This window comes from the organism of the source record quoted next, unplaced genomic scaffold (genome assembly GCF_019419815.1).
Source record: "Pyrus x bretschneideri cultivar Hongxiangsu unplaced genomic scaffold, Pyrus_bretschneideri_v1 Contig15, whole genome shotgun sequence".
Lineage (NCBI taxonomy): Eukaryota > Viridiplantae > Streptophyta > Magnoliopsida > Rosales > Rosaceae > Pyrus > Pyrus x bretschneideri.
The window spans coordinates 1,697,097-1,704,242 of record NW_025999446.1 but is presented as its reverse complement, the minus strand read 5'-3'; the positions used below and the strand labels follow the sequence as shown (position 1 = coordinate 1,704,242).

Sequence of the window (7,146 nt, the reverse complement as noted above, 5' to 3'; positions counted from 1 at the left end):
GATTTAATCTCTTCACTTATTATGGTAAAAGGGTACCTGCATAATCTAGATATCTCTATTGAATTTGGTGTCATTGTTAAAGCACTGTGTCAGCTTATCTGAAAGGTTCTTTTATGTACATCTCCACTGCCTGACGGGGAATTTGAAACCCGATTGCTATGCCATGGTTGGCGTACTTTCTGCTTGTGCAAGATTAGGAGCGCTAGAATTAGGAGTTGTGTATCTTGAATAGGGAACTCTTGCATCTTGATTACTTGTACGTACAACCTGTGCAGAATTGGGTTATGGATTTTCTTTTTTTAGAGTTTGGGTTAATTTTTTGGGAAATTTATGAAATGATCACTTACAAATACCAATTGTTGAACTGATCAATATCAAATTGACGACGTTTAGATAAAAAAACAAAGCATAGAGATCATTTACAAAAAGGTGATCGTTTCATGGGTGTTGGTTGAGTGTTGAATTGCTTGTTGTTTTATGTTTGTTAAATGGTGCAGGATTTTGGGATGAGAATCAGTAAAACAGAGGTGAATTTGAAGAGGCTGCTTGCAGCTGCACCTCAGCAACAGAACCAGGCAAAACTTGTACATGTATGTTGTTATTAGAATTATAGGTTACAAAGTTTTATCCATTTGCAGTTAATTCCTTTGTGCCAACTATTTCCAGTTTCTCGGCGTGATATTTACAGTTCTAGGTTTTTGTTTTGTTTTTTCTTTGGGGATATGTGCCATTTATGGATGACTAAGTATGGCTACTTTGCAGTATGTTGCTACTTTACGAGAACTGGTAGAACAACTAGCTGAAGAGAGAACTCCAGAAGGCTTACCCAGGTCAGTATGTTTTTTATTTTTAATTTTTTGTCGAAGTATGTGTTTTATTTTCTCCCTTGATTTACTTTTGTTTAACGATTATTTGTCCAATAGTTGGATGCATGTTCCAATACGCTTCCTTTCTTTTACCTTACGAACCTTTACAGATTTTGGTAGGTATGATGGAAATATTGATTCACATTCCAAACACTTTTTTCTTGATACTGGGTACTAATGGTGGCTACACAGATCAACATTTTCATCTTCTCTATTTCAATGTATTTTCTTGATACTGTGCCCTACTTAAGAGTTTGCAACATTCTTAGTTTACTAATTGATATCATTATCTTCAATTTTATACCCAGAGTTTCAAAGGCTGTTTTGAGTGACTATTCAGAGAAGATTGAAGCCATTGCTTCCAAATTAGCTGCTCCACCGGTGTGTGCATATAATCTAGAAAGCATACACGTTGCCTTTTGTTGATGTGTTGGTTTTATGTACTTTAAACCCGTTACATTGGCAAAATGAGTACTTTAATTTACAATGTTCTGTGAATTTCTATGATTTGAATCAATTTTACTAATAGTAGATTTAGTTTGAAAGCCGGTGTACTTTAATTTACAATGTTCTGTGAATTTCTATGATTTGAATCAATTTTACTAATAGTAGATTTAGTTTGAAAGCCGGGAAATTATAATGATAAGGTATGAAAAACAAAATATTGTTAGGCTGAAACAAATTTCTTGGGAGACTGTTTGACATGACAACTAAAATATTACAGGTTTTTTTTTTTTGAGCTGTGATGGATGGTTGGACAGTTTTTAGTTCTTATGCGGTGAACAATTCCTAGAGATAGTTTATAGTTCAAGTGCCCACACCATTTCATGCTACATGTAATTTGTTGTGTCATTTCATGGCATCTCAAGAGTGAATCTGTAATAAATGGATAATGTTCTGTTGCTAGATATCTGACATGGTATATTGAATATTGTGAATCTGGCATCATATAAAAGCACAAGTTTACCAGATTAACAGTTTGGCAAGCGAATATTTCTTTAGAATGTAATGTATTGTTTGTTTTTTGGTCAAAGAATGTAATGTATATATGTGCAATATATGGAGTTCCTTGCTCCTAACTGTGATTTCTTTCGCCAATTCCCAGCCTGATATTCAAACACCCGAAGAGCCCCTTGCAAGAATTTCTGTCAAAGCAAACTCTTCTGATACAGGAGGCAATCAGATTCCCCCTTCTCCAGGTTTGAGAAGGAGATTTGTGTAAGTGAATGGTAGTTGGGATCACTATGGTTTCAGCTCCTTCTTTGTGATATTTTGTCTGCAATGACTTGTTTTATTTGAACTGTGTTTTTGTTAAACAGGCCTAGTCTCTAATACTGAAGATGGAACTCGCGAGACTGCTGGTGTTGATTCTTCAGGGCCTGTCAAACTGGATGCTGCGGCCCAAGCACACATTGAAAAGCATAGGTATATTCACAGTATCTCAATTTTTTCTATTAAACTGGAGTCATGAGACTGGATGAAATTGAAAACGGGAGTTCTAGGATGTTAATCATTAATTACCACAGCGATGCAGTTATATGTGTTTTCAGTATGAAACTTTTGTTTTAGTAAAAATAGAAGTTGATTTTTGCTTAAAAAAATGCATATGTACAAATAGAAATGACATGGATGCTCACTTGGGACATCAGATAATTTTTGAACAATAGTCAGGCAACTTTGGGAAGTGTTCCTTCTTTCTGTACAATTTCTTGCTTTACTTTGATGGTAACAAAGATAAGATGCTACCCAAAGATAAATATTGGCCTACAGACCCCAGCCTCTCTGTTATTCAGAGTGCTTAAGGAACTAGGAGGACCATCCAAATTGTAGCAACCCTAGTCCATGGCCAACCCATGTCTTTCCTGCCATCATGTTTGTACACCATTGCCAACAGATGATGGCTCGAATAATGTGACCTTGAATCAGATAACCCATCAGAGTAGATACAGTTACTGTTAGAGAGGAAATTTCCTCAATCCCAAGTCAATTGATGTCCATAAGGTAGAACACACAATTCAGCCGTTAAGACTTTCAAATGTTAATTACATTTCTTTTCCACATTATGCTTTCGATTCTTATAAACTTTTCTCTCTTGTTTACAGAAAGCTTCAAGAGGATTTGACAGACGAAATGGTTGGATTGGCTAGACAGCTCAAAGAGAGTAGTCTCATGATGAGTCACTCCTTGGAAAACACTGAAAAAGTAAGCACCCTGAGATATCTATTGCAGGATGTTGTAATGTCTATAGAGTCAATACCTTTTGGATTTAGCTGGCTGTGGTTTGATTTGTTTAGGGCGACACTGAAGGGAAGTTTTGGTGAATATTGCTTTGGATTTAGAGGGTTTGAGATTAGGAGAAATTCTTGAAAAGGAAAATGTTAAACAAAGAAACGAATGTTGGGACTGTCATGAGTTCCTAAGAGACGGGGGCTAAAAATTATAAAAAAATAAAAAATAAAAAAAACACCTGCCGAGGAATTTAAGTGGTAACAGAACTGATTTAATTTTTGTTGAGAAATAGTTTACAGTAAAGGGGTTTGGGGAGGCTTGCAATATGATATCTGGTCCGGTTTTCCATGTTTTTAAATTTAAAATAAAGAAGGAAGTTGAATAACACAATAAGCTTGGCAATCAGAGCTAGGAAAAGAAGGATACGCTGCTGAGTGTCTTTTATTGGATCTCTTAAAAATTTGGAACACTAAGTATTCTTATATAAGCTGTTGACTCTGCTAGTCATGATTGTAATAGAACTTACATTGTCACAAGCAAAAACCGTTTTATCATCAGATATATGGCGACCATCGGAAAATGTTCCCAGCAATAATGCAACATCGTTTGTTACATAAAAACTTTTTATCTGTTTACTCTTTGGTGTGCCTTAGATGTAAATGGAGTGCTGATGGAATGACATGTATGTTGATCTCATAACTTAGTTATGGCTTGTGTGCAGATACTTGATTCTACAGAGAAGGCTGTTGAAAGTAGCTTGGCAAGCACTGGTCACGCCACTACACGGGCAGCAGGTATATACTCGAGGACGTCCAAGACTACTTGTTTCACATGGCTTCTGATGTTTGTCATGACATGTGTATTTATCATGGTGGTTCTTTTAATTCGCGTAACTTAAGGGTGTGTTGTGTTAGGAAGACTCATCTTTCGTCCCATAATTTCTATGTATATTTTGCAATGTTCAACAGCGACAGTCTACAAATTATGATAGATATAATTTCTCAGAGCATAGAAATGTTGTTCGACGATCACTGGAAATGGACGGGAATGGATTTAAATGTTAATGATACTGCGACGCTAGTTACCGAAACATTTCAAGGGATTGCACTGCAACTTTCATTGGTGCTACTTATTGCAATTAGAATTAGCAAATATTGACTTCCTACCGCAACTGTGTTTGTCTGGCCTTACTCTTTATTTTGGGGGCTTTGTCTTCTCAAGCCACGTTTCGCACTCTCCAAGATGCATCAATGTACGGAAAATATGAGCAATGAATGGCTTGTTATGGACGTGCATATACCGGTGTTAACGAGGAGGAGAAGCGTTTCAATATATTCAATATATTCAAGGATAACGTGGAGTCTATAGAATCTTCCAATAGTGATGCAAACGAACCTTACTAAGTTGAGCGTCAATCAATTGCAGACCTTACAAATGAAGGCTTCAATGCCTCGAGAAATGGATTCATGGGGCACGAATGTTCCACAAAGACTTCTTTCAAATATGAAAAAGAATGTGCTGTTTACACATTTTTTTTTTTTAAACTTCTCATGTATTCCTATTAATTTTTATCATTTGATATTCTTCAATTCATCCGATCTGATGGCTAGAAATTAGAAAGGTATGTGAGAAATAAAAAATAGGTGTGTGGATAGCACACCCATATGAAAATGCTACAACACCGCCAACTATAGATTGGAGAAAGAAAGGAGCCGTGACACCAATCAAGGACCAAGGCCAATGTGGTAATCAACTTTATTTGTAGACAATCTTGGAACTAAACCGAATGGTTTCTTGTACTCTAAATACGAATCTATGTCCATCAAATTAACGACTATTTTATACTACAAAAACAACATGATATTTAATTGTAATAAAATGCTTGCAGGATGTTGTTGGACTTTTTCAGCAGTGGCAGCCATGGAAGGAATTACTAAGGCATACAACTGGTAAATTGATGGCTTTGTCCGAGCAAGATCAGTTTGTTGATTGTGACACAAGCGGTGTGGAACAAGGCTGTGAGGGTGGTTCTAGCCCTATTATTTTATTATATGTATGAACGAAAAGTCGGTTGAATACTTGCGTGTATCCTATCAAGATTTGCGGAGCGAAGATTACTTTATACATGCAAAGGATTTTTGAAATCTTCTATAAATGAGGTCAATTGACTTTTTGATCACATACGTTATATTATTGACATTCACACGAACTTCATAGCTTATATGGATTTCCTCTTCCCAGTACACCATTTCCGTGGTGTAGATGGCATTTTTGCAGTTTGACATGTTTTGATAGGTATGGGGTGTCTTTTATTGTCGTGAGTAATATTTAAAAAGGTAATATTTAAAAGGGGATGTAAATATATTGTAAATATTAGGAGTCCTTTATTAGAAAGGATATATGTTTGTGTCCTTTATTGACTATTGTTTCCTTATGGAAGAATGATTGTATCTTGTATATATTTTCAGTTATGTAATACAATGAGAATTAAGCCGTAAAATTTTATTTGGCATCAGAGCCAAGCTGTCGTAACCTAGAAACTGTAAAACAATTCTTCCGCTGATGCGTTCGGTAGACTGGTTTCTTGCGCTGTTGTTGCAGAAATTGGTCAGGCCATGTATCCTGAGATTGCAGCACGTTGTCTAACTGCTGCCGTGAATTTCTTTAGTGCAGCGCAATACCTTACTGCTGCCGTGAGGGTTGTGTTGCACAACTTGGTTTCGATCCAAATTCTAAACAGTAAATTGTGTACAATTGCTGTGTTTTCTGCAATTGTACTGTGTATTGACGTGCAGTGTGTACTTGTCTACTGCTTGTCTGTTACCTTAGAAAGACTTGGGGCTGCTACGGTATTGGTGGTGTGTTCTCAAATCAGAAGTTGTTATCAGGTTTTTACTGCTTTAGTACAGATTGCAGGAAGCCGTTGGTTTTTTATTTGTTATGGTGGCTATGCTGGTGTGTGTCAGCACATTGGAACATATCTAGCGGCTATACCGTGTGAATTTCAGTGCATCGTGGGTGATTAGTTGTGCAGTGCTGTCACATAGTGCAACCTGTGTATTGCAGCAGCTGTAATCAAGACCGTAAACTTCGTTGTTATTGTACCATCTGGTGCAATCGTGTTATTACAATGGTGAATACAGATTGGATTTTGAATTCCGGTGCAATGGATCATATGATGTATGATAAGACTTATTTTAATCTATGATCCATTCTCATAGAAAGTGTGGCAACTGCTAATGGTACTACTGTTGCTGTTGTTGGAGCGAGAATAGCGTCTCTTACACCCTCTCTTCCCTTACATATTGTTTATTGGTTCCAACATTGTCCCACCACTTACTGTATGTACCCCAAGTCACTGAACAATTGGATTGTGTTGTATTAATGTATCCTTCATTTTGCTTGCTTGAGGATATTCAAACAAAGAAGATCGTTGGGAGTGGCACTAAGAGAGATGAGCTATATTATGTGGATGACGTGGCTCCTGGAAGAGCTAATTTGGTTCGTGTGTCACGTAATAGTAATCTACAGAAGGTATTGTTATTGCATCATCGTTTGGGGCATACATTGTTTGGTTATTTGAAACATATATTACTTGATTTGTTTAGTGGTATTGAAGACTCATAATTGAAATGTGAAGTATGTATTTTAGCCAAAAGTCATTGTGCTTCATTCCCTCCAAGTATGAATACAAGATCTTCTCCATTTGCATTAGTACACTCTGACTATGTGGGGGCCTTCCTCTGTTAGTACTACTTTGGGAATTAAGTGATTTGTTACTTTCGTGGATGATTGCACTTGTATGACGTGGTTGTATGTGTTGAAAAATAAAAGTGAGGTTTGTGATATGTTTCATCTGTTTCATTAGATGGTTAAAACTCAGTATTCCTCTGATATTCAAGTTTTTCGTTTTGGCAATGGTGGAAAGTACATAAATTCTGAGTTATTCCAGTTTTTACAAGATCGTGGGATTATTCATCAAACTACCTGTTCGCATACTCCGCAACAAAATGGGGTTGCTGAGAGAGAATCATCATATCTTGGAAACTGC

At 36.6% G+C, this 7,146-nt stretch overlaps 1 non-coding gene across 1 annotated transcript; it reads left to right on the top strand.

The window, feature by feature from the left end:
* The first annotated feature begins 488 nt into the window (after nt 1-488).
* On the top strand, nt 489-4,187 carry LOC103959549. Its single transcript, XR_007256869.1, has 7 exons — nt 489-590; nt 763-830; nt 1,175-1,247; nt 1,972-2,095; nt 2,192-2,291; nt 2,969-3,068; nt 3,817-4,187. It is a non-coding gene; the product is annotated as an uncharacterized LOC103959549 (transcript).
* Nucleotides 4,188-7,146: the final 2,959 nt, after the last annotated feature.